At 43.1% G+C, this 27,907-nt stretch overlaps 1 protein-coding gene and 1 long non-coding RNA gene across 3 annotated transcripts in view; one reads left to right on the forward strand and one right to left on the reverse strand.

The window, feature by feature from the left end:
• LACC1 (laccase domain containing 1) overlaps positions 1-27,907 on the reverse strand; it is a 266,101-nt gene that overhangs the window by 116,735 nt on the left and 121,459 nt on the right. The gene's annotated exons all lie outside the window — the stretch shown is intronic.
• Positions 348-27,697, forward strand: LOC133221198 (uncharacterized). Its single transcript, XR_009727927.1, has 3 exons — positions 348-2,138; positions 12,697-12,804; positions 27,201-27,697. It is a non-coding gene; the product is annotated as an uncharacterized LOC133221198 (long non-coding RNA).

Genomic DNA, 27,907 nt, shown 5'->3' on the forward strand with positions numbered 1-27,907 from the left:
ACAAGGATGTTGAAACCTGAGTCAGAGATTCTTGCAAGTGTCCTGACACATCAAGGAAAATTACAGAGCCTGCAGCACTGAATGTGAGCCAGACACAGCTCTGTGTGACCCTGGGTGCTCCTCTGAACTGGGAGATACTTTCATTACTTGGGTCTGCCTGCTCAAGGAGTGGATCCAAAACAGCGCAAAGCATTGGCCTACATTGACAGTTAATTGTGGGCCCAAGCCTCCTTGCAAGGGTGGATTCATCCTCTGTTTGCACCAACAGCTAAGCCACTCCAGGCTGAGCCCTACAGCTCTGCAGTGGTGGCATTGGCTTTTCAACACAACGCACAGGTCAGGTGAGGCTGACCTTATGTCTTTGGCATAGAGAGACCTTCCAAGCTTGGAAAACTAGGTTGGGGGTGAGGGAGGAAGACATATATACTTCTGACAAACCAGGATAGTTGAGGACCTGCCATGTTAGGCCGTATTCAGGACTAATAACTGCACTGTCTGGTTTTATTTGTTATCAGTAAGAAACTTTACTTTTCCTCTGCTATATGAGGTGTTAAGTGTAATACATATGCATTTGCCTTACTAGTGCTGAACTAGTTATGCTGTTGGGGTTTTTAATTCAGGCTCTGGTGCTCCTGACAGCCTGTGGTTGTGACACAAACGCCAGAGCAGGCTGCCCCACGTCGATATTCTGCACAAAGAGTTGCTTTGACTTGCTCCTTCCCAGTCTCCAATGCACACACATGCACTGCTTCACTCCTCATCGGAGCAGAGGAATGGAGATAGAGCAGCTGTGAAATACACCTGCCCTCCATCTGCAGCACTGCTTGATTACATGCCTTTAGCTTGGCAATATAGTATAGTTATGCTGTAATATAAATACATTTCTCTCCCCAGCCCATGACTCTGGATCAATCAGCAGCTTGAAACAGCAGGAGGGAAATGAAGTAGTAATGTAGGGTGAAAAATAAAGATTTGAGAGCGTGATCAGGCAACTAAACACCACTAGGCCACACTGCCCCACTTAGTGGGCCTACAGCTGCATTGGGCCATGACCAAATCTATTAATAGGCTATGCAGAGCTCTCTGTAGTCCTAAGAGTAATGCTCTTCAGGTGTTTGAGCTCTTGTTCCTACTCTGTAACTTCAGTAACTCCATTGTGGTGCCTTGTTACAGTAGCTGACGCATCAGAAATGATGAAAAGTCTTACTCTAGTCTCCTCCGACAGAAATCCTGCTCTTCATTTCTAGAATGAAGAGACAATAAGAAAGAAATAATGCTGAGACTGTAAACTCAGCTGTAATGTGGACAGGAGGTTGCCCCTAGAGCATCTGTCTTGCTCCAGGCTTGATGACAGACCCAAGGGGAAAGGATTGGGGTGGAAGGAACACGGTCTGGTTTGTTGTTTCTGTGGAACAGGACCTGCTGCATCCCAGGCCCAGGGGACCAGGCTCTTACATGCTTGTAGCTGGACTGAGTGTGCCCCAGACCCTGTGGACCATCACATTCAACATGTCATCCCACAAACTGTCATTTTAGGATCATATACCTCCTGCAAAGCAGCATGCACACCTACACAAGAAACCATGCCCGTAGACCCTGTCTATGGTGACAAGCAGGCATGTCTAACGTACAAGTTATTTCATTGTAAAGACATTTAAACTTAAGGAAGATGATTTCTACCTCTCACCCAAGAGACACAGTATAGAGGAACAGGGCAGATCAGTTGTTTAGCAGGTTTAGGGAAGCTAACCTTGTACATCAGGGCACTAGGGACCTGTTACTCTGTGAAGATATCCATAACACCCTTGGGCTGCTCCAGTCCCTTTCCCCTGATGGTCTGTGGCTGGAGTCAAAAGTGAGTGCTGCAGCTCTGTGATTAATTCTCATCTTCCCCATGACTGAGGAAGGGACTTGAGGTCCCTGGGGACAGTGGTTGTTTACTGCAGGACACAGCCCTGGAGGACTGGAGTCTGGTGAATGTCTGCAATGCTGTCTGAAACTCAGGGGTGAAACCGTGCTTGGTGGGAAAGAGCAGCAGCGCAGCGGGAGGGAAATGCTCGAGGGAGAGGGTGTACCCAGAGAACAGCGGAGGAAGCATGTGTGAGGCAGCAGCTGCAGAAACAGGCAGCAGGGAGGAGGTAAGTGCTTGGGAACGAACACTGGAAATGAGAAAAGGCAAAACACAGTGATGGAAGGAGGGGTGAAATGAGGGCTGTCAGTGGAAACGGCCAGGGGACAGGTCAGTCCTGCATGGGGGTAGGGGCACTCTGGTTAGCACTGTCAGGGTGCTTCAGCCACCAGAGCCACTGCAGGCTGGGAAACCCTGGGTTTGATGGGGCATGCCTCCAACTCAGAGCGGGACTGCCACCTCAGCCACTGTGGGCTTATCTGTGTAAATGTAGTTAGTTAATTGAATTACCTAAGCCGTGAGCTGAGTCACCCCAGAGGAGCATTGGTAAGCTTTTCACACCTTGCAAGGTCTCCCCTCAGCCCACCAGCAGTGGCAGGGCAGGCTGGTTGGGACACTGCACTGTAGGCTTGCCAGCCCTGCCTGAGGCTCCTTCCCCCAGTCAATGGAGCAGCCAGGGGAGCAGCCTACCTACAGTGATGCAGCCCATAGAAGAGCAGAGCCACCTTCCCAAGGTGCATGTTCCCCTCCTCTGACTGTAGGAAGAGCCTAAAGCAAGGACAGCCTTTTCTTTAGGGATCTCAGCCAAAAAGGTCAAAGTCTGAGACAATGAATCTGGATATCCATGTAGATATAGGTTATATACAGCAAAGTTAGCATTGTGTAGCAGAGTGAGGGTAGGTGAGTCATCTTGGAGATCACCAGAGCTGACTCTATGGTTTTCTGCACAATAAGCACCACTTCTTGCGTAATTTGAAATGCATATGACGTGGGAGCTGGTGTGTTGGCTCCATGTATTGCACATTTCAGTTGTCTGGAACAACTAGCTCTGGGTATTAGTTTTAAGATAAAGCTGGTGTGAAGTAGTGAATGACAAAATAGTGCTGGAAAATGATCAAGCTCTTAAACAAGCACTGAGAAGCACGTTAAAAAATTCCTTCAGTGTATTAATTGTACATTACAGTTTAGAGATAAGCAGATTTTCCAGGAACCCAAATAAACCAGCATCCAGGGCCTTACTCATAAGGTGTATCTGAAAGAAAGTCAACAATACTTAATGTCTGTATGCTATTCACCAACTTCTTAGTTGGTGAAAAGCCTGATAATTTCTGTTTCCAGGACTAGACATACTATTTTGGAACATTCTGTTGAGTTCTTCTGGTAAATACAACACAGGTATACTCTAGCCATTTTGGACTGCAAAAATATTTCTGAAGGCAGCAGCAAGGCTGCCTAATACCAAGTCAAAATGAGATTTCAAAGGAAGTGTTTTGTCCTCTCCTCTCCTTGCAGCTGACAATATCAGCAAACAGCACATTCCCAGTATAGTGGCCTCCTTCTGGTCTGTCCCTTGTGTTTCCTCACACAGATGAGCTCCCAAGGCAGAAGGGCAAAGCCTGCGTCATGCAGCAGCAAGGGAACCTGTGCCTTTCCCAGCCAAAGCCCCACAACAGCCCTCCTTGCCCATGAACAGGCACCTCTGTCCCACTAAGTGATCTGTGAAGGGTCTTTCAGACCCAGTAACTGATGCAGATGGATGTGCATAGCCCAAAAATGTGCTGCCTCCTGCCACATGACCTAATACAGTGGTGGATACCTCTGCTGCATTTTAGAAGCTAGCAGTGGAGGGGGATTAGAAGTACTTAAACCTACATGTGTGATCAATGACATGTATGACAGTAGGTGGGTGAGAAGAACATAATGAAGTAAGCAGAAAGCCTGGAAACACCATGGAAAAAATATGTGGAGTGGAGCGTGGTAGAGGATTTCAGTTTGCCCTATTTCACCTGTGTATCACATTCTCCTCAATCCTTTTCTTCACTTATTAATTGCTGGGATAATGCAAGTGAAAAAGAGCATCCAGACCCATCCAGTCTGGTTTGCAGGACACATAGGCACTGTATTTTTAAATAAAACAACTGTAACAGCTTTAATGCAGAGAGCATCACAGGAAAATATTTTATGTTGTGGATTCACTTTCCTATTGGGACCTGTATTAATAATACCTATGTCCAGTTGTTAGTGGATTCTTCTTCCAATGAATGCTTTGTCTAAATCTACATTGAAAACTTATTTTTATAATGGCATTCTTCTGTTTAATAGGATTTGACATATTGGCTCTGGTGTAGCAGGCAAGTTGTTTATATAAAGCCGTGAAATACATTTCTGAATGGTGCTATATAAATAACTGCATGCACACAATTTTACTATTTTATTGTGCAACTATAGAAGGCTTCCTGTTCTATACCATAATACAATTTGTTGTTTTTCCAGCACACACATTAGCCTGCATTCAACTTCTGCACAAGGTGGAAGAACTCAAATTAAATTTACAAGCACACCTGAGCAAAGCTAGTTAGCTCCGGACAGATCATGTTTCCATGCTTAAATAATGCTGGCTATTATAACACATTGCAAGAAAATGCAACTATAAATCCCTGTCTCAGTTTATTTCCAATGCTTCATTGTACCATAGAAACTCTGCTGTACTTTCTAGTAAGCAATAGGCGAGATGTGGGACTGGGTCACTCTGAGCAGATGTGTTAGATGCTAACTCTGAGAAGATAAGAGTAACAATGCTGCTCTTCCATGAGTTTCCCCCTCAAGGACCTTCCCATGCTACACAAACATTAATAAATCGATCTTCACTGCATCCCACAGCAGTTTATTAACTGAGGAAATTGGTTCCCAGAAAGATTCAGCAGTTTGCTCAAGGCCAGCGAGTAGATCCACAGCAAGGAGAAAGAGCTGGGGGTTTGTACTGGAGACCATCTTTTACTGCTGTTTAATGTTTAACCTCAACATTTAACACAGTGTGCTGAAGGCACAACAGCACTAGGTGTTCACATTGTCAGAAGTGAATGGACACTGGTTTTGGAGACTAAAAGACAACATGCCTCCAGCGAAGCAAGTCCTTGCAGAGCATGTTGGTCACCTTGGGGACCCACTGGGCTAGTAGGTCCCTTTGGGGGTGAGAGACTATCTCCTGCCTGCTTGTGGGGCTGCTTTGGGATGGGGATGAGAGGTTTGTGGCTCCACTGCTATCCCCACTGGAACACGTTACTGGGTGTCTCAGGGGTCTAGGAGGAGCTCTTGGGGTCCATGTGTACCCAACTTAAAAGAGCAGAGCCATCTGCTCTCTTAGAGAGGTGATTTTCCCACAGTCATCCAGGTCACACTACAGCTTGCAGGTAGCTTTACTTTTGGTGGAAACAAGGGTGATAGGGCTATAGTGGTTGCTGATACATACCCAGCCCCAAGCTGTCTACAAGACATGGCCAGGGCATGCATCTGGGGACACCAGGGCAGCTCAACCCTGTCTCAAGTTCAAGGTTTTTACAGGTAGCTCTGACAGTTTTGCATTTTAGTAAGAGTTCTTATTTTCCAGTCATTCACAGTTTTGCCAGGATTTGACCATTGGAGTAAATTTTTCCAATCCAGCTGTTTGCCTCAGGCTGAATTATCTCAGATGGGGTTTGGGGGGTGGGGAGGGGGGGAGAATTTCATTTAGAGCTGTTTCTCATCACCAGGACTCAGGCTGAGGGAAAAGGCTATCTAAAAAATGTGTGACTTACCCTTTGAAACTCTCCAGTGCTATGTGTATGAAAAGATAGTTGTGTAAGGGAAAGGAAAACAGAGCTGACAAGGAATTGGGCTCTATGGGGACAATTCAGGTTGATATCTATTGTGGGGAGAGGGGTGGAGGACCTGGATGTGGTGAACCAGCACAGGCAGTGTACCATGACTAAAACTGGGAGGATGAGCTCAAAACCCACAGGTTTTATAGAATGGGACGGAATTGCTGAGATTGGCAAAAGTTTACAGTGGGACAAGTCCTAAGGGGTGAGGCAGAAATGGGTTAGGACAAGGGTGACCATTTAAAGTTCTGCACCTAAGAGAAGACCCTAGTCCACAGCCTGGACTGGGTCTGTTCCTACATTTCCCAGTACATTGCTGTCAGTGTTGTTGTGTGAAACCACTGCTGACAGCATGTTTCCTCTCTCACGTACGGTTAGAGCAGGCTCTCACTACAGGTGTGGTCCTTTAGCTGCCTCGGCAAATCTTAACACTGTGATGTTTACCCTACTGATAAGTCATGTGGATGTCATACAACCTTACTTAACTCCCTTTAATTTTGTTTTTAATTGCACTTGAGGTTTCTTCATGTATCCAAAATCCTTTAGTCTCACACTGTGCACTAAAAGGACATGTCTCAGCTAGCAAGCACCTATTCAATACATTATTTTCCAGTATATTCCTGATTTATACTATGCTCTTTGAATCCTGGAATACATTTTCCTGATGGGACTTTCTATGGTGTTCACATCTGTAGTACAAGAGTTCCCCAAGTATTAGTTGCTTCATTTTAGCAAAACTTCTTTGTGATGAGATATCAAGGTATTGTCATTTGGCAAATGGGCAGCCAAGTCTGCACTGCAGCTGCCCAGTTTAAATCCACTGGGACTTGATTTTTCAGATCTCTTACTGTAGGATATGATGCTGTGAATTACTGAAGCATTGCTTTCCCTGACTCAGCTGAGGCTGAGAGCTCAGCACTTCTGCAAACCAAACCACTAGGCTTGGAGCTCAGGCACCTAGAAAGTAAAAAAGACACAATTAGAGCCTGTCTATGAAAAGCTCGGCTGAACAGTGTTTCCAAGCCCTCTGGAACAAAGAAGGGGATAGGATCTGAGGATGTAATTTTGTGCTTTCTCTTCCCCTCAGTCCCATTCCTCATTTACTTCTAGCTTTTGTAATAACATGAAGTAGATATGCTGCCATAGCCACAGAGGAGATCTAATTTGCGTACTGAAGGAAGGAGCCATGTAGAAAAACACTGATCAGACAGTACAAACCATGTATGTATAACACATGTATGCATGGGAGATGAATTAAGGTAGCAAAAGTGGGGTTCTGATTTGTTTTGGAACAAAGTTACTCTAATTCTGTGTAGGAAATTGCCAGTTCTATCTTTCTTACAAAGTATTTTTTCAAGTGGTAGGGTGCCCTTCTCTTGACATTCCTCATCAAGTTGTGTTCAGTGTTTGAAGATGATAAATGTGCATCAAGCTCAGCATTTCTACCACCACCTACCTGCTTTGGCTCTTGTTTCATTAGAATTTCAGCAATGTGCTGGTTCATGGCAGATAACCTCCTCTCCCTCTCTGGAGCGCCTGTGAGTGTGTGTGTAGGGGGTGAGTGAACGGGTGCATTTCTCATCTCCTCAGCATTTATTACATTCCTCTTTCTCTACCTCCTCTGCAGCAATAAATCAATGCTGCTTGTTATTGTCTACTCCTTGGGCAGCGTTTCAGGGGCAGAAGCAGGCTTTTCTGGCTATAATATTGTAGGTTTTATCAAAAGCTAAAATAGAAGTAAAAAGCTAAAGTAAATCAAAGACTTATTCTTGCAAATTCTGAGAGGAAGGACCCTATCGTGGACATAATATCTACAACACCTGTCATGACAGGCATGCTTTGCCCCATGCAGGCTGCAGTTACCAGCCCCAGCCCTATGCTGCCTGCACAGGCAGGAATGGGGAGTGTGTCAGTGGGGTGTTGTTTCTGCTTCCATTATGGGAAGGAAAATTTAGGGTTTCTGGTGCTCCTGGCTTTCCTGCCTGCAGTCGTCCTCAGGGCTGGGATGCTGGATGTGCCTTTCCTGTACGCGTGCTGAGATGGGTGTGCACTCTTTGCCCTTCTGCAGAGGGTTAATAGCAAATGAAGCCCTAAAGATATGTTGTGGAAGGAGTAAAATACAGCCTGATTATTGTCTACTCTGACAAGAACAGAGAAACATACAGTGGTGCCTGTGCAGAAACTGTAGATGTGGTGCTTAGGGACATGGGTTAGTGGTGGACTTGGCAGTGCTAAGTTAATGGTTGGACTTGATGATCTTAAAGGTCCTTTCCAACATAAATGCTTCTGTGATTCTATGATTCTAAATAAAGAGCAACATCACAGTGGGTCTGTGGCTTGTAGCAACTCCCTGGAGTAACTCTGCCCAGAAGGCCTCTGCCTTCTTGTTTGTTGCCTGCTTTCTAATCATAACAGACTGTTTTCCTCCTCACAGGCTTCCTGATTTTCTACAGGAAAAAAAGACCTTCCCACATACCTGGCCCAACAAGAAGGGATTAGATGTGCCTGCTGTCCACTAAGAACACCTTAAAGAGATGGGCTGAGAAATAGTGAGAGAACAAAGTGGTGCAGTGGAGGAGAGGCTGAGAATGCAAACAGGAGCCTTCTGGAATAGAGGTGGTTTGCTGATCCAAGCCCAGAAGCACACAAAAAAAAGAAACACCTGGCACATATGCTTAGGCATCCAGGACCAAATTAAACAGGCAGGTTTAAAGCTGGGGTTGCATCTGGGTTTTTTCATCCTTAACTCCTTCCAGTGTTATCTAGGGTAACTCATCTGGGAACCTTCATGCTGAAGTTACTGAAAGATGTTTGAAGGCAGATTCTCAGAATCTGAAGTGCAATAAAAGGCCCCCTGACATATTAGCATGTTTTTATTGTGGCTTTGTAGACACATCTTATGTTTTCTTTCTGCAGTGGCAAAAGGGGGAGAATTGAGGGGTCCCCCCAAGCAAGAAATGTACTTTATCAACTCAGTTTGTCGGCAACAGCACTGGTAAAAGCATGCACACACATGCACCCCTTTCTCTATGTCTTCCCTAAACTTTGCCTAGTTTTTCTCATTAAAATGGCTGCCTCGAGCTACTGATGAACATGAGCCTGTAACATGAGATGTGCAGGGTATAAAAAACCCACTAGCATTTATACAAGCTCGGATTCCTTCTCCTGCTCTGATTTTCACTGTTTGGTATTGGAAGGCTTTCCCAGCTCCCTACCCTTGTTTGCAAGGGGACATACATAGGTCATACGGCATTTTTCTGGCCCTGCAGGGAAGGTGACGTGCTTGCATCGGGCTACATTTGGGTATAGCCCTCTCTGCCATGTTGCCGACTGTGAGGACAAACACACAGCTCATGCAGTGGAGAGGCAAGTCTGACATGCAGACGATCCATCTCTTTGATGAGGCTTTCTGAGGCTCCAAATTATGTGTGATGGCAAGCAGATAAAAAAGTATTACATGCAGAAAGGGGACGGGTTTTTTATCTGTTTGCTTGTTTGCTCTCCTTTCCTAAAAATAGGAAAGCTTTTTAGGAAAGTTGACTTGTGTGCGTGGACTTGTGTTGTGATAAACATCAGATGGGTTTATAAATACAGCACAGCCTTTGAGGGAGAGCTCTGGTTCAAGAGCTCTCCTTGCTCCATGGCATGGTGAAGGGGGATCAGAAAGGGACAGCCTGGTACAGAAACGGGGGGAGAGTAGCTTGGGAACAACTGGCATTAACTTTGGGTTTTGAGGAAGCTGTGGCCACTCCTGAGAAGGTGAGGTCCTTGTAGTGCAGCTCTGACCTCCTCTGGCTGCTGCATCTGAGGGTTTCCAGGTGTCCACATCCCTGAAACTCACCTGGTTTGGAGAGCTGGTGGTTTATCTTCCCCCCAGGCACTGCACTGTAGTTCGGAACCACTGAGACAAGTGACTGCTTAAGACAGAGTGAATTGTATGTAGCCTTGCTGTCTTTCCACATCTCATTTTTCCACAACTCTCTCACTTGCTGATTATAATTGCCCTTTAATTGCTTGTACAATTTCAATTACGTAACAAGTAAGCTATACAGTAGCTGCCAAAAGTATAAGTTCTCCTTTTTTTTATTAATTGAGTTTATATATTTTCACAACTGTGATTGCCATAGTCCTCACAGAGAGGTGAGTTCAGTCAACAAATGAACTTACTCTGCATTTTCTCTGCTTACTTTGGGCACAAGTTCACCAGTTTGCTCTGTAGAGATTGTTATTTAGATCTGGTAATGCTGACCAAACATCCTTAATGTGGACAAAAGAATTTCATGGTTTATGCAGTCAAATGCTGTAGGGATATCCAGCAGTGTGAAAGCAGGCAACAGCCAAGAGCAAATCATTCATCACTGTCACTAGTGCTGTTTCCGTTTTACATGCCAGCTAGATGTCGAACTGGAAGAAGTCCAGGATCTTTGCAGGGTTCAGACAGAGATAGGACCAGCCCTTCTCAAGGGCTTTTATCATATTCAAGGAGGGTGAGATCAGATAATGGGTTACAGTGAGAGAATTTCCTTGCATAAAGCAACAGTATAATCCTAATAATAAGCTTTAGGTGGAGCTTAAATGTCTCTTCTGGAAGAAAGCATGAGTGATCTCATGTGGGGTTGCTTTGACTTCTTTTTTTTTTTTTTTCCTGGACAGAATAGAAAGGGACAACTGAAATGGAGAGTCTCATCAGAGGCTCTCCTATACTTCTGTTGTGTAGAATAGTTGAACTGGGAGGCAGAGAGTATTGACTTACTGGCCAATGAGGAGCCTGTAGGGAGCCTTCTTTCTTGAAATGTCGTATGGATGGAGATAGTTTTCTCCAAGGAGCAGGCTGACAGTGATGGGTAATAGAGATGTTCAAGGATAACAAGACTATCCATGGCTCACAGTAAGGTAGCATTAAGAAATTCTGTGACTAAACCTATGTGGATGGCTTTCAGAATTAATAGATTTAGAATAAAATATATGACTGTGGGTATGTTTTAAATCATCAGGAACCTGGATTTAGAGTAGTTGTTTTAATCTTGTTTTGCTTTCATGTTTGTATGTTTTCTTTAAGGAGCGTATATTCTCATTGCTTAGTAAATCCTAAATTACATATCTTAAATAGGGCATGGCTCTTTTAAAAAACATTTTGTTCTTTTTGTAAATGTTAACCAGAAGCATAAGAGTTACTAGAGAATACACAGCATGAGAGGCTCCTGATTTAAACAGTTATGTAGCATAACATATGTTGATTTGGAAATGTAACTTTTATCATTTTTATTAGAGCAGGAATTTTTATTATTCAGTTTGTGTCAGATTCTATTCCCGCAGAAGTTAGAATTAAATGAAAAGTGAAAAGGACAGAATTCTTAAAATACATTCATTTTAAAAGGATGCATTTGTGAAGAAGAAGCAATTGAACTGATCTGGTTGTCTGGATTTTCAAGATTTTGGATGAATATGGCTCATCCTCTTACCCCAGAGACTAGAAGAGGGAAAAAAGTTCTCCTAGTTCTCCAACTCTTAAATATACTCTCAGCTGGAAGTGAATAAGATATTGAACTGAACTTCATTCATCTGTCAAATACCCGTGGTCAGTATCTGGTCTGCATATTAACTATGCAATGAGCCTGAGCTGGCTTAGTGCAGTGTGATTTATCAGTTCAGGTACAGTGATATGTGAAGACAGCATTAGGATTTTAAGGTCAGGGAGTGTTTGGGAGGTGTATAACTGTGTTTGAACAGTGCTGAGCCTAAGCTAATAAACTCTTTGGGGCCCAGCCTGAGATGCCCAAGTTTCCTGTGCCATACGCTCCAGGGTGTGCTCTCTTCTGGAGGACACATTATGGTAGCATCTTTCACTGTCATTGTTATCATTATTATTATTGTGATCCAGAACATGCTCATTGCAGTACACAGATAATGTGGAGGACACCTGAGCTGAACAAACAAAGCAAACAGTTTTGCTTTAAAAGCCTGTTGAGCACACCCATAGATTCTGCTTAGTCAATGACTTTGACAAATGCAGCATTCTTCACCTTTCCTCAAAACTTAGTAACTGAAGTTAGAATGCTTAGTACAAAAACGTGTTCTTTCACTGTAACTCAAATTGTTTGATTAAATGTAGCAAAGTTAGGCTGCAGCTTTAAATAGGCTAATTTTTTTAAATAAACCAAATTCCAATTTAAATGAAAAAATATTTCCACTTTTTTCCTTTTTTAACACAAGCAGTATCTGCATTTGCAGGAATTCCTAAAAGGCATGCTTTTCCATTCTTATGTTTTTCTATTTCTATGTTTTCTATAACATCTGTCCATGTTTTGTGCAACTGACAACTTTTATTCTTCTGGCTTTGGTTTTAGGTTAGTATGAACACCATGGAATTCCAATGGTGGGATCTATATAGAGACTAGGAAAAATAAAAGGAGTAATAAGAAATTTCAGTATCACACTTTTCCATGCTTACCTCCTAAAAGACCGTGTGTTCATCGCTAGAATCCATTTCTTTTTCATTAATGATCCTTTCCTGGAGCAAATGTCTATCTGACCTGTCTCTCTCCTTCCTTCCCTTCAGTGGCTAGAGGATTTGGGGATGGTCAGAAATACTGCAAGCGCCAACAACTCCAGCTGCCCTCAGGAAATGGAAACAAAAGCAAACCTATCCAAACATTCTGAACTCTCTTTAAAGTTTTGCAGAGTAGCAGAAGGTTTGAGGTAGAGTTTCTTAACCTGTCTGAATCAGGACTGTCTTCCTTGACATAAATCAGGAAAGGAAAAATTCAGCCTTCTGCTAATTTGGGTAGGACTTCAACGATAATTTGACTGGAGAGATTAAAGTGGTACAAATGAAATAACAGAAACTAAAATTAATGGAGCTGTAAATGGGATTGCATTGTGCAGGGCCCCTACATATGGTTTAAATTCGGTACTTCCTCTATCTGACAGAGTTCTTCCAGCAAGAATACATCTGAGGAGCCGCTACTGCACCCACCATGAAAGCATGGAGAAGAAAACCTCACCCTGCGGGGTCTGTTCACCATTCTTTCTCCCATGGTGACTCTTTGTGGTTTTATTTGTGCTGTTGATTAAACACAGGTCTGAGTTTGTTCTCATAAGCAGACTTGTCTATCACTCACGGTATGAGCCTCAAGGCCAGCACTGGCAGGTCATCTTGTTTGGATACTTGTTGAAATTATATACTCCATGAGGTCAGTTAAGTTGCTCACACATAGATACCAAGAGCCATCTGAGATGTCATGAGATAGCTGAGGTACCCAGGCTGGCCTGACATATATGGCAGAACACTTTTAGGAGGCAGATGTCCACCTGGAGAGGCAACTGGAGGCCAACCATACTATTGCAGGATAACTCCAGTGTCCAGTGAGTTGGAAAGAGTAGCATACACTTGGTGTCTGCAGATTAGCCTGGTGTGTAAGCATCCAATGTAGTCAACTGAAATCTCAGTCAGTGCAGTCAGCAGTGACTGAATAGCTATTCTGGGAGCCAAATGCTGAGGTACAACTCAGTTGCTTAAACATAGGTATCAATTTTCTTTTGAGATATCCTCCTATATTTGAAGTATTCACACAGGACTGGCAGATATGATTTGACCTAATAGAAAATTAATAGTCTCCAGAAGAAACAGCTAGGCATCAGATAGGTTAGAAAGCTAACCAGCACCTATGTTTTGCAAACAAATCTAAAAATGGGCACATGCTCTTGTGGACTGAACAACAGCTGATTCAGGTTTAAAACCAGCCCAGATGCAAACACCTCAAACTTGGCTCTTCCTGCATCAGCTACGAAGAGGTTTCAGCACATGGCATAAATGAAAAGCATGTGAGTCTTAACGCTCATGACTTAATGTGTTGCCAAGTTCATTCTTCACTGTGTAGACAGAAGCTGCAATTCCCAATTAGCCTATGCCAACCATTGACCAATAGGCTGGCCTTGCAAGAGCTCTGAGTAAGCAGTGTGTATCGTGAACGCAATCATGACAGGAACTGGGCCAGATACGAGCCTCACTGAAATGGTGAATTTGTGTCTAGGTATTAATCTGTCTTTAAAGTCAGTATTTCCATTTGACATAATTATTACCATTGGCATAAACAGTGAACTATCCCCTTTGCTCAAGCCTGCAATAAGTCTGACTTTTTCATGTCTGCTCTTAATTGTTGCCAGGGTTCCCTGTAGTAGCATAAGCCTGTTTAATATTATATGGTATGAGAAAATTAAATGATCAATATCAGGTTAAGAGCACTTAGTTGTTCTTTCTTTGCTTTTGTAATTGCTAGTGTGACAGGGAAATAATTACTATGCTGAGTTTATTGCCATTCTCGTTGTCCTCTATTGGTGATTTTGTTCAGCTATGGACATGTCTGATTTAAATTGTCTATAATATTGTTGTCTTGGAAGGAAATAGAAAGGAAAGGGGAAGGGAAAGGAAGTAGGAGAAATTAAAGGCTGATCTAAGATTAACATAATGTTTACTCTGGCTCTTGGCAAGGTCTTTTTGTAAAAGGAGACTCCCAAAGCAAAAATCATCTGAAGTGGGTTTGTTTAAAGTGACACTGTCAACTTAAATGTCACACTTTGGGATTTTTTTTAACTTCATGTTGTTATACGTAACACCCAAACCAATTATATCCCACTAATGTGATTGGAACACCTCAGATTATTACAGCTGACAGACTAGAGGAAAAGTACTTCTCTGTATTTTTGGCTTGTTTTCATTGCAGTTGATAGCACTCTGTCCACGATCACCAACCCATATGGAAAGCTTACAGACAAAAAGGGCCATGTAAATTTGGGCCATGCCCAAATCTTCTGTAGTTTCTTATTGACGTGAAAGAATCAACATCTGATTTTTGATCTCTTCCCTATCTGTGCATTAGGGCTCTTTCCCGCTGTTTATGTAGCTTTTTGATAGAGTAACAGGAGAGAAAAAGAACATCATCAATGGGTTTAGAAACAAGATTTTTAAAACTAGCAGGGGAAGTAGAAAAACAGAAATCCCCATCAGTCCTCTGCAGGGAGCAGGTACCCTCAGGGTCCTTGCTTTCAGCCACACAGAGACAAGCTAGTCCCTAATGAAAAGGTGCCAGCTCCATCCAGAAGCCGGTGGGAGTGGGCTGATAAAGAGATCCCTCTAACTGAGATAGTTACAAGTCACTGGTGTCAGCATTAAGACATCCTGGGAGGAGAGAAACATAACTGGTTACTCACTGCCTTTGTTTAGCTGCATTTGGAGGTTTCAAGGGACCTGAAGAAGAAGACACTGTGGCATATGCCAACTGTTGACTCTATCAAATAATAAAGCAATCCCAGTGGGTATTAAGAAGCTTGGAATCATTCTAATGAGTCTGGCAAAAGCTCATTAGGATGAACAGCAGGTGATGACAAAATATTTTCTCTGTATGCAAATGAGTTGTTTCCTTCTCCATCTACACATGGTTGCATGAGTGCTCAGAATGAGCACTCAGGAGCTGTCAGATAATTACTTGCTGGAGTAAAGCACTGCATCAGGTGGTTGTATTTCAAATGCATCAGTGTCAAAAATGGGAAAAATGCTGGAAAAGAGCTGTGCTTTTAAGGTGAGAGCCCTCCTCTATTACCAAACTCTCAGCCTCCTTGCTGCACAACAGTTTTGCTGGGCATCCAGGCAATCCAGCTGTCTTTCTCTTCTAAGCAAAGGCATATGGGCTGCAGGTTGTCAAAACTTCTCAGAGAGCTGTGAGCATAGAAAGCGTGGTGGAAGGTGGAGGGGGGTGGGAGGTGTGCTGTATAATGAAAACAAGAGAAAACATGGCAGTTCCTGTTGTCAGAGGCAGGTTACCTGCACAGACCTGCATCTGATCTGTCCTAGTTCAAAACAACTCTATTAATCAAACAGGAAATATCCAGCTGCGGGCTCAGATACTGCTGTTTATATAGTACATTACTGCTTTGCCCCCTTAACATCAGGATGTGTAGCCCCTGATACCGTTCAGATCCTGAAGGTATTTCTGGCATAGCATGCTTCTATTCTCTCCAGCATATCATTGATAACACTTCATACTTTCGTTTTTAATCATGTTGGTATTTATTTATTTCTGCAGTCCTGTTCCTACTCCTCATACATGTCAGAGGCAAAATTCTTGCATGGAAGAGATTAAAGTCCCCAAGAGCCCCATTCTTCCGTGTGTGCTGGGGGAGAGGAGGGCAGGGGAGTCAAGTGAAAGGACATTACAGATTAAATAACCCACACCAGGCAAACACAAGTGTTCCTGCAGGTCTTCTCTTCAGCACCTGGCAGTCAAATACCTCCACTATACTTTCCCCATGTAATTGTGGTCTGCTGTCAAAAAAGGAGTCATTTGAAGCCTCCCTTCTAAAAACACCCCTAGGATCCCCAGAGCCATGCAAACCTGCCAGCTCTGAAAGGCAAAGGACTATGTGTATGAGGACCTTGTGCTCTCACCCTGTCCACTGGCTTTTATCTGGAGATGGTTTGCTACAGGTTCTCCATCAGAGGGTAAGTTTAGTAAGCTGTTTGCTTTCTTGCTAATGTCCAACACAGATGGGCTTAAACAATACTACTGAGCACAGATTTCCTCCCTCACCATCCAGCAACCTGCAGCCCAAATCTTATGGGTGTCAAGGAAAGGGGAGCAGTCCCATAAATTGTTCCCTCCACAAAGGGAAAAAAATAATATCATTAGATGCAGCTTTGTTTTCCAAGCATGTTAAAATGAGTTATTATCTGATTTTCATAATAGTGACTATTTTAAATTATCGATAATGCTATTAAATGCTAATAATATTAGGGGCTTTTTAGTCTGTAGATCTTTATCAGAAGTGCTTTTCAACCAAGTGCTTTGCCAAGTCAATATCATGATTTCTTTCTTCGTAAGTCTGGGAAGTCTGGAAAGGTCACCAAATGGGTCAGCAAAACAACTGAGAAGGCATGCCTAGTTCTCCTGATTCCCAGATCAACACCTTCTGAGAACAGGGGCACTGTGGCTCACTTCATTGTTGCTGTGGAATGGGACGTGCAGAGCTCCTTCTGTGGCTGGAGGTTAAGAATAAGCTGGACAATATCACGTGGGGTAGCATGGGGTGTGTTTGACTCTCTGATCATGAGGACTACCAACATAACCTCTTGAGATCCAGACCTCTAGCCTAGGACTTGATGACTGATGTATCCTACATGGTATGTGTCTTAAATTTAACAATTGTGTTAAATTGATGTCTGTAGTCCAAGTGCTGCCAAAATGACAGTGGGCCAAGAATTACGGTAAGCATTAAAATGCAGGCTCGGCAGGGTTTGCAGGGCAGTGAGGCTTGTTCTCATGGGTGGGTTACGCACGCCAAGGTAGCATGTTCCAACTCAAACTGACAGCGTCACACAGGGCCTGCAGCCTTCTGGTTCTGCTTAGCAGGTGTTGCTGACCACCAAAAAGTGATGGAAATCCCAAGCTCTCAAAAAAACCCACCAGTTCTTAAGCAACTTAATTTTAGGGTTTTTTTTTCTTCTTTTTTTTTTTTTTTGCTACTCAATTAACCAAGCTACCCGAGTGCTTGTTTGGTGAGACTGATTCCAATGAGAAAACTGTGGACAGCAATCACAGTGTCTCATTTGAAACTAGAAATGTCATCTGATCTTAGTGGCGGCCAGTACCTGCTGACCCATGGTCATGTACATGGTGATCACAGATACATGTTGCACTGAAAAAAACCCTGTGGACCTCTCCCAAATGCAGTATGGATAAGAATGCACTAGGTTTGGTTCCCTCTACCCAAAACAGCCCTCCACGACTCCCAACAGCCTTTGTATCTTCACACTCATGCTCTAACAGCAAACATCCAGGCATGTAGTGTATGTCTGTAGGCATTCTGTAAAGATCTTACTTAGGTGAACTGAGGCACAGCCATCAGGGTATCTCACAGACTTCCTACTGCAAAAGACAAGAAGTGCAATCAGGCATTTCTCTCAGGATCACAGGAAGGCCACATGGGCTTCAGAGTTGATACAAAACCAAGCAGTACAAACAGGAGAGCACAATCCCTAAGCACTATGGGCAGGAGTTAGTATATGCTGCTTGGCCTTGGTAGCAGTCCTTGCGTTCTCTTTTTTAGGAGTAGAACTGTAGTCTGATGGAGACTATGAGGACATCTTACTCATGCAGAGGCATCTAGTGCTGAGATACCAAAACATAACCTGTATGGCTTTCATTTGTTCCTTCCAAAGGGAAAAGTTGCACATAAGACCTCTAGTATCTGGCAAGCTGCAGAGATTTTTCAGGTACCTTAGAGATATGAAATGGCACTAGAACAAGTAAAAAGAAAAGAACAAGTAAAAAACAAAGAACAAGACCCCCGGAAGTCTGTGCTGCAAGGTGGTCCAGTTGCTCAAGCTCTCATTTGAGTTTTTGCAGCCTGAATTGAGCTCTATGTTTTTGTTGCTGAGTGAGTTTGCAGTTAACAGTAACAAGCACATACCTGCTGCAGTCTGAGAGGTGTCTGTAGAGCAGGCCTACCCTGAACAAGTGATAAATACCTCTGGCTAGTCTTGTTGCTCCTCTAGGCCAATAGTAGCACTGCTCGCCTGTGAAGTACTTTGAAAGTACTGGTCACACACACTGGTCAAATTAAAAAGAGATTGTAGGTGGCCATCCCTCTGTCCTGAGTTTGGAAAGAATAGAGAGGTCCTATGCATTCATACGTGTTTCTGCTCATAAAACGTATTCTTGTTAAAGCTGGGAGAGGAAAAAACTGCACTTTAATTTCCTTATCCTCTCACCTCTTAGATCCTAGAGCACTTCACTTTTCTGTTCCTTTCACTCCAGTCCCAGCCACAGCCTGCAGCTTCTTGACCTGCTGTTCTCATCCCTATCTGCCCTTTCCAGCATGTCTTCAGCTCATGTCTCAGAGTTTGTTGAATTCTACTTTTGCTGTACCACCCCCTCCCAAAACTCTGTAACTTTATTCTTCCATTCAATTCCTACTATTTCTGTCTACCCCCTTCAACTGTGATTGTCCCAGACCCTCAAAGTTAGACTCTTCATATGTTTTGCAGCCCCTTGACATCCATCCCTCTATCTCCACATTGTACCTAACCTCGAAGAACTTCATTGTTTCTCTCCCCTTGGCTGAAGTAGGCAAGTGTCATTTTTCCCCTTTACCTGGTTTTCCTGGGGATAGAAATCTACCTGGCCAGGTCTACTGCAAAAGAGAACATGTCTGGTTAAAAAGGGGTGACCTTAATCTGGGATTGAGGATCATGGAATCACAGAATAGTTTGGGATGGTAGGGACCTTAAAGATCACCTAATTCCAATCCACTTGCCACAGTAAGTGACATCTTCCACTAGACCAGGTTGCTCCAAGCCCCAACCAACCTGGCTTGCACACTGCCCAGGATGGGGCAGCCACAGCTTCTCTGGGCAACCTGTGCCAGCACCGCAATACCCTCATAAGGAAAAATATTTCTCCTAATACCTAATCTAAATCTACCCTCTTGCAGCTTAAAACCAGTTAGTGCTGTATCAAGATTTAGTTTTCATTGTGTGTTTCGATAAGCTCTAGGATATCTGGACTGTGCTGGAGTATTTCCACAGTTGCCTTTCTGTGGACAAATTGCACTGTTGTCACCCACCTGGTGTCTTTTGGTAGCAAACTGTAGGTCACCAGTCACTCCAGAGTACGCAAAAAAAAGATCTTTAGAAGAGAACAGCAGCTAAAGGGATGAATACAAGAACTGGTTTTTTCTAACCTTTTTTTTTCTGTCAGCTCTCAGTGTTATGCCTTTCACTTTTACTTTAAGTAGCTCAGAAGGCAGATCATTCTTCTTTCCTGTTTTTCTCCTTTCTCTTCCTCTTTGCATAATAAATCAAAGTGGTAACCACTGGCTTGCGTAAGTATTTTTGTGGACTCTGGAACCACGATTCATCCTGTCTTCCAGCCTGTGCTGAGGCACTTAAGTCAGTAGTCTAATTGCTTTTAGATGCCCCCACTAATCATTGGAAGAAGACAAGTACTTTTGGGAGCTCTGGGAGCACTTTACCTTGGGCTGAAACACCCTTTAGATGTGTTGATACCACTCTTCTCCCAGACCCAAATCTATCAGAGGCCAAACACACAAGATGCATTTTACTGCATGGTGCTTCCCCTCCCCACCTAAGATCTTTCTCCTCAGCAGGTCCAGAACTCTCAGTGAGGCTGGACCTCATGTACTTCACACTCTATAAACATCAGTACTTTCTGGCATGTCCATCTTGCAGGTGCTTGGGATTTTTGGAGGCAGCTGTATATTTGTTACTAGGGACAAATGAAGAGGAATTCAGGGACCTGGAGGCAGTGCTATCCCTGTGAAGGTGGTCAAGTGCACAAGGTTTTGCCCCAGGCTGTGCATGCCCACTTCTCCCTTGGTACAAACTTTGCTCGGCAGCCATTGGACACTGTTTACATCTTCCTGGACAATAACGCATCAGAGATGACTTTGAAGCCATTGACTTCAATATAACTTAATGAAAATCTAGCCTTCACCTTGATGTGGAGTTAAAAGGTTCCTGCTTGAGCTGAGGGAATATTTGAGAGTATTTTTTTACCCACAAATTTCCACTGTCTCCAGAAAAGGCATAAAATTAGTTTGCTGTATACTTGGTAAGCTTACACAATCACACAATTCTTAGCAAAACTGGGAACAATAACTACTTACCAGGTTGTGCCCTGTAAGGGAACAGTATAACACCAGATCTTGTATAGTTTAAACTTATGCAAACTTCAGCAAGATTTTTCTTCCATTAATTATAGAAGAACAAAGCATCTACTCTTTCATATTAAAAAAATCACCTCTTCCTGGAATCTCGGGTCTAAGGTGTTTTTTACTGTGAAAAAGAGCTTCATGGTAATGATAGCAGAATATCAGATTACTGACTCTGTATAACAGTGCTCTGTTTGGCTTCTGTCTACTTAAGAACATTTAGTGAAAAACTGAATGCCTTCCAGAGACACCTTTAATTCACAAGTTGAGAATGTTTATGCCTCTCAAGTGGTCAAATTAAATTGTATCAAATGAACCGTATGGGCTTGATGTAGGTTCTAAGGCCCCGCTTAAATTGTTATGTGTTCATGAAGCAATTAAAGTTGAATAAACATTGCCAAAAGAATTTCAGAGAGGATCAGTTCAAATGTTTAACTAATTTCTGCCAAGGTTGGTTTCCATGGGCATTCGTTTGATCTGGCAGAAATGCTCTTTCCTTAAGCATTTAACCGAAGTCTGATTGTAAGAGTCGTATTTTGTTCTGTCAGGGAGGGTAAACAGTGATTTTGTCTCCCATGATCACTTAGAACTGAACAGTCCCTTATTGGACCTCTTGGCTAGAAGATGTCCAGAGCCAAGCTAGGAACTACACACTGATTAGGACATGGTGATTAGCATGCAGTAGTACTCAAGAAGGCATTGAGTTAGTTACTTATGGTACATTATTTGGCTGGGTCTTAAATACAGTAATTCTGTATGCATCAACTGTTTTTACAGACCACAATAGCCTAAGCTCAAACACCTCAACTTTAGGCCTCAGAAACTGGTCATGACTGGAGTCATGGCATTTCTAGGTGAACCCTTTGGCATTATACCTGGTTTTGAGATCAACAAGGATAAGGCAGTCTTCTGAGCTGGTCTGATGAACTGATTCACCTCTCTACACAAACCCCATCTTCACTCCACTCTCCAAAGTTTTCAGGAAAGCCTTGAGGATATGAGATAAGAGTATGGGAGAATTTAAATGGAAAGATGGAAAGTACTGGCTGTGGTGAGGTTATCCAATCCCTTCAGAGTAAATAGCCTTCAGCCTATACTCACTGAAAGTATAAACCTGAGATACAATATTAAAATATATCAAGCTTAGAATATTTTGTTTAATCCTTCTTCAAGTATGAATACCTTTGCCTAAGGTATGCTATGAGATATTATCAATGAATGCAGCTAGTAATCAGTATCTCAAGCTGCCTAGAGAGGTACTCTGTCCTAGATTTGGCTATGATCACCAGAGGAACTCAACTGGAAACACTTCTTTCATTACCTGGCATCAAAGGTGTTCATACAGAAGGTCTCCAATTCTAGCATTTGCTCATCACTTTTGCCTATAAGATCTTAGGAACCTAAACCAGTGGCCTTCCAATGGTGGACATGAGCTCTAGGTAAAGCCCAACAATTTATTAACATTTGATCCTTTCAGCCATGGAACAGAACAGATCTTTTCTTCATGCTTTTGATCAGGGAATAGCTTAAGGTTGGCTAGGTCAAACTACATGGCCTCTACCTGGACTACTGTGGTCATGGGATAATGCTGTAGCTTCTATGGGACTACTTGGGGATGTTATTATCTTCATCTATTTAATAGTGTCTGTGTTTTAACAGATACTGCCTGTACATGTCTGGAGGGACACCTGCTAAGCATAAACAGTAAATATTGATACTCCTGTCTCTTCCCTGAGCACACCTGCCAATCCATCACTAATCGTCAGCTGTGAGATCTGATACTCTTCTTTGGCATCAGAACTAAGTATCACAGAAGGAAACTACTCCAACTGGTGATCTTTGCACTGTACTTAACAACATCGGGAAGTAATTGTGGCTAATTGTTATGGCTGTAATTTCAAACCTGACAGCTGGCAGAGAATCAGAGGTCTCAGTCACATTTGCTGAATGTCTCCCTAATACATTCCACCAGATAGTTTATGGCAGCACCCTCCAAAACGTTGCCCTTTGACTACTTGCATTTCTCCAGTACTGAGGTAGTTGCTGCCAAAGCTGTTCTCCTCTAGGGTAGTTATTTTTACAGTGTAATATCTTGGAAGCCCAGCTGGCAAATGTTGCCTTCACGCAGGCTGGGTTAGATCTATGTAGAGAAGGGTTGACAGTGTAAAGATTTTAGGAGCATCTAGAGTCAGTGAATAAACACTGGCTATAAAGAAAGAACAGGTGCCATCTGCTCCCAATCAAATAACTTTTGTTGACTTCAATGGGAGTGTGATGATTTTCACAGCCAGTGTATTTGGTTTGGAAATACTTTCTTTAGTATTAACAATGACACAAAATGATGACCCCCAGAAGTCTAAGGGGGTTAAGAGAACTAAACACTGATGATGGATCATGGATACATTCCCATGAAAGTCAGCAGAATAGATCAGTTGGCATTTAACAACGGTTTGTATATCCCAGCAGTAGGTGCCTGAGCTAAGATGAGGGAGGTAGCATTTTCTAAATGGCTTTGGTGCTACGGAGTCAGTTGTTCTCATCACAGAATCCAGTGTGGAGAAAGTGCTACCAAGGCAATTACTTCTAAGAGAAACCCATGTGCCAGGGATGTGTATAAACAGTTGTGCCTCTCCTTTCCAAAGGTGTTGCGCTTGGGAAATGCAGCACTTTAAGGAAGACTACTTTTTCTTCCTGGGTTGGCATCTTCCCTGGAAATAAACAGGTAACCTTATCCTGTAAGGCTCTCCCTCCAGCAGGAGCACATATGCAACTTCAGAAAGCCCTGTACCACCTCTAAAAAGGACAAACACTGAAGCAAGAAAAACAATTCTGATTGGGCAGTGCATGTCAGAAGATCTGCCTTCTATGACACCAAAGTCAGAAAAGAGCAAAATGCTTGACCAGTCTTCTAATGTCTGGGTAGATGAAGGACAACACCATGAAATAAAACCACTGAAAGCTCCAGGAGAGTGGATAAAATCTGACCAAACAGGACCATGAAGGAGCGCTAGTTTGTTTTGCAAGGCCTGCTGCAGTTAACTTTGGCACTTGAACTGGAATTGCCCTGGAAGATGTGAAATTACTGCTCGTTTTGTTAGCAAAGCTATGGAACCATGTAGTCACTGCTATATATCATATCCTACTGTTTTCTGGTTTAGCCCATTTTATGATTCAACAGGGCTATGACCTTGAGTGTAGAAGCCAAGTTGAGAACCAGGTGCAGCTATGGGCTCAACATTCCACTGAAGAATTTCACACGGAGCCTTCAGCCTTTGGTCTGTGCCTTTCAGCTTCTTTGGTCTGTGCACTACATGAGCCCAGGTTGTCTCCACACTTGCCCAACTGCATTCAGAGCACAAGCATCTGATTGGGTTATGGTGCCTGAATCATCACTTCACAGCTCCCTGGTCCCAGGGAAGCTGCTGTAGCTGTCTCTGCACTCTCAGTGCCTGAGGCATGAGTGAGGTAATTCAACAGCAGAAGAGGCTGAAGATAAGGCTTAGGCACTTCATCATGTGTCTGAGCCTTTTACACTAAAACCTGCATAAAGGCAGGTAACATATACCTCCCTTCAGGCAGTCTTGTTGATGCTGGTGCTCTAAAGTCAACGGATTGTACGTGAGGGCAGAAGAGGTTAAACTGGTGTAACCAACCCAGCACAATAAGATCACTCGCAGGAGAATTCAGAAAGGTGAATTTTCCTTTAGTTAAGATGTCATCTAGGAGATCAGACTAACTGATCTAATGACTTTTTCTTACAGTCCATGACTATTAAATGAATATCCATCTAGTTCTGCCTTTTGTCTCTCCAGCATGCAAAACACACCTTGCCTGCTTGATGGGCTGGTGCAAGCAAACCTGACAGCCTCTACTGACTGTGGCTGAACTGTAGTCAACCCCCAGAGTTGCCTAAAACTCCTGAGTTAAAGCTTAAAAGCTGCCTCTTACAGAGATAGCAAAGCTCTTTTCTCTGGCTTATTATATTGCCTTATATCTCTGCTGCCATTCCTTCCTTCCAGACTCAGTCCCAGGCATCAGTATTAAAGGATGCTTAAAGTAAAAAGGTTTGTATTTCAGAATGGCACAACATACAGGACTGGGGCAGTCTGAGTCTGTGATTGTTTTCACAGGCTTAGGAGCATCTGTAAAGAACAAGATGCTGAAAGAAAAACACATCAACAATAAGCGCTTGTTTTTTTACTGGAGAAAATGAAGAAGAAAGATAAAACTCTGGATATTTACAGCTCACCCGGCTTTATTCGGCATCTTTGCATGGCTGTAAAGAGCAAAGCACAGTTCACTCCAATGTTGAACCAACTAGGCTGGGCTTTGCCAGTGAAATTGAAAAAGACTAGAAGACTTCAAGATAAATAAGACAGCAGGAAAAAGTAATGAAGGAATTAAACTGACCTTCTTTAGAAATGGGTGAGACAGGGTAAACAGGGAGAGATCTTGTTTTCTTTCATCCTGGAAAAAATAACATTTCTTCCTTTCTAGTTCAGCACAGTTGACTGATTTGGAAACAAATCTGTTTTCTCTGGAAAGATTTATTTGCCCAGCAGACTTTTTTTTTTTTAACTTCTTTTTTGGCAAAAAGCAATAGGTTGAAAGAACAAGGCTTGTCTTGTTAGCAGGTTTAAAGGGCTCCATAATTAACTGGTACATTTGGAGGCATAGCATGCAGGATACTTGCTGCAACCTACTTTATTACAGTGTCACAGGGAAGTGCTGTGAAATGGGCAAGAGCTTTAAAGAACGCTGTTTATTTCTCAGACAGTATCAGATAGCAGGATTATTCAGTTATGAGGTTAAGCCAGAGCATTTGCTGAGGTAAGGACACTCTGGCATGACCTATGAGAACGTGCTTTCATCTGTGACATGCTTTCTCTCTCCCTCCCTTCCTTTCCCTCTTTCTGTCTTTTTAAAGTTGAAAACAAAGCATCGCTTATTTAGTCTGGGGACAGCATGCAGTTTTTCACATCAGTCCTTTGCAATACATAGTAGGTGCCTTCAAAACACAAACTGACATCCTGTGACTTGGGGAAGTCAGTTGCAAGGGTCATTTATCCCTGAAGTCATCTCATTTTGGTGCATGATCTATAATAATGTTATTGTCAGCCAAACCTCTCTTACTTCCTTATCCTTTTTCTGCCTTTTTTTGTTTTGTTTTTAATTTGGTATGATACTGTAGGCAATTGCTGGCTTGGAGCAAAACTTTAAAATGCTGGTGATTCAAAATAGGACTGTAATTCCACGCTGCAGTGATTTAAGTCCTGGTGACTTGACCTTGTGAAGTCCTAAAGATCTGCAGCTTACAGTAACTGTAAATAATGTGGAGAAGTGCTCAACGCTCCTGGAATACAGCTACTGTTAGCCCGTTCCTTGAATGTGGAAGCCAAAATAGAGGCATCCCTATTTGGAAATGCAAAGCTAGCAAGGCTCTTCAAGTGCCAAACAGACCCTTGTGGGAGGGAGGACAGTCTCTTCAAACATATTTCTGGAGATGCAGAAGATAAACACTTATCTTGCAAAATGATGCCTCTCATGTCTCAAGGGCAACCTAAACACTGTAATCTCTTCTGATTTCTACATAAGGCCAGATTTGCCACTGCTAACAATACTGAGAAGTGCAGTATTTGCCAATTTGGCAATTAACTTCTCCATTCTTGGATACACTGAACATTATATCCAACTTTGGATATATAAAACATTTCCGAACTTTGTACAGAACCCTTCAAATTGAGGGCAAGATTTGGCCCTAAATAACAGCGTAAATTTATTGCTATATTCCTTTTTTTTTCTTCCCCACCAAATACTATCTACCTTTAGACTCTGACCTGCTTTTGTCAAGTATTAACAAGCATCTTTGTGTGGGGAAACATCACAAGCATCTGGGTGTATGGGTGTGTATGGCACTAGGATTGCACAGTACTTGGATCTGAATGAGATCTGTAAGAAAACTCGATTCTCCTTCTCATTTAAATGCCAGGCCATAAATTTTTAGTTTAATCCAGAACCCAAGGGAACAACCTGGGAGGAAAATTGTGACTTGCTGAATCATTGCCTCTTCCTGACCTCCCTGCTGCCTTGGAGAAGCACAGAGGTATCTGCAGCAGTTCAGTTTCTCTAACAGCATCTTTTCGTGGTTGCATCAATGCTAACACTTTAAGACCACAGTGTTGTCTTTTCCCCAGCTCCTCATGTGAGACCACAGTGTCAGAAATGCCCTGTCTGCTGCCACTGGCACAGGAGACCCAGGCATGCAACTCAGCGAGCAAGGGAGGAAGAGAAGTTTGCAAACCAGTATGATTTACTTTCACCGTCTCCTCCCTATGAAGAAAAGAAGTGCAGAGGGAAAGGATTATATTGAAAAGATCAAAGTGGATAGAGAGGAACGGGTTAACAGGCACACTTTTCAAAAGAAATAATTCTCCTGACATCTCAAGGGATGGGTGAAGGGCATATTGCCTTGTCAGTTAAACGCAGCCATTAGTTTCAAGCCCATACTAATTAGCCAGCTTACAAAAACATGCTGCTCAGCATTTCTAAATGCAGACTACAGCCTCTGCCACTCCTCAGCATGGATATATTTGTCCACATCCTCTCAATGTGACATGCTGGTACAGAGGCGGTTTGGTTAGTAGTTGAAAGAGAACCTAGGATTAAACGAGGTCTCATGCAGTATTTTTCTCACTTGCTACATCCAGGTCAGCCCAGGACAAGCCACTAACTGAATAAGGAGTGGGAAGCCTGCGATGTACTGGGATCCCACTTGCACACAGAGGAAACTGCAGCAGTGCCAAGACCCAAGTCACTTCCTGGTGACTGCACTGCCTCACACCTGCCTAAGCAAAAGTCGTGGTCCCTAATGTCCACACAACTTGACTGCAGTGGAGCGGAGGAGGGCAAAGCTTGCTTTTGCCCTGTACTGAAAAAAACATGTGTGGTATTGCCCCAAGGGCCTGGGAAAATAACCCACAGTGCAAAGCGGATGAGAGAAGGACCCCGCTTAGCTCCAAATGGCTTTTGAAAGTATTCATTTTCCCTCCTGGTCCTTCACTTCCCACATTGTAATTCAGGGCTGCTAAACCATCACTAAATTGAAAGTGGCCTGGAAGCCTCAAGTCACTTGTATTGCTTGGGTACAGCAGTGATATGTGACTGGGGGTGTCTGTAGATGTATAGTTTCAGCTTGATAGCAGTATCTCAAAGTGTTTAGCTACACCCATTTCTTCCCCAGTAAGCAGATACTAAAACTGCCTGTACAGAGATGCATAAAGATGTGACTCCAGAGTAATTGTCTGCTGCAGAGGAGTTCAGAGGCCAGATACTGCTTCAGCCATGGAGACAGTGGGGGCTATAGCTGTGTACTACTGCTAGGAGAGCAGCAGGGCTCTCTTCTACCCTGACTACA

This window comes from Neopsephotus bourkii, unplaced genomic scaffold (genome assembly GCF_033783945.1).
Source record: "Neopsephotus bourkii isolate Nb327-2 ecotype Australia unplaced genomic scaffold, CSIRO-AGI_Nbou_v1 NB_1520, whole genome shotgun sequence".
Taxonomy (NCBI): domain Eukaryota; kingdom Metazoa; phylum Chordata; class Aves; order Psittaciformes; family Psittacidae; genus Neopsephotus; species Neopsephotus bourkii.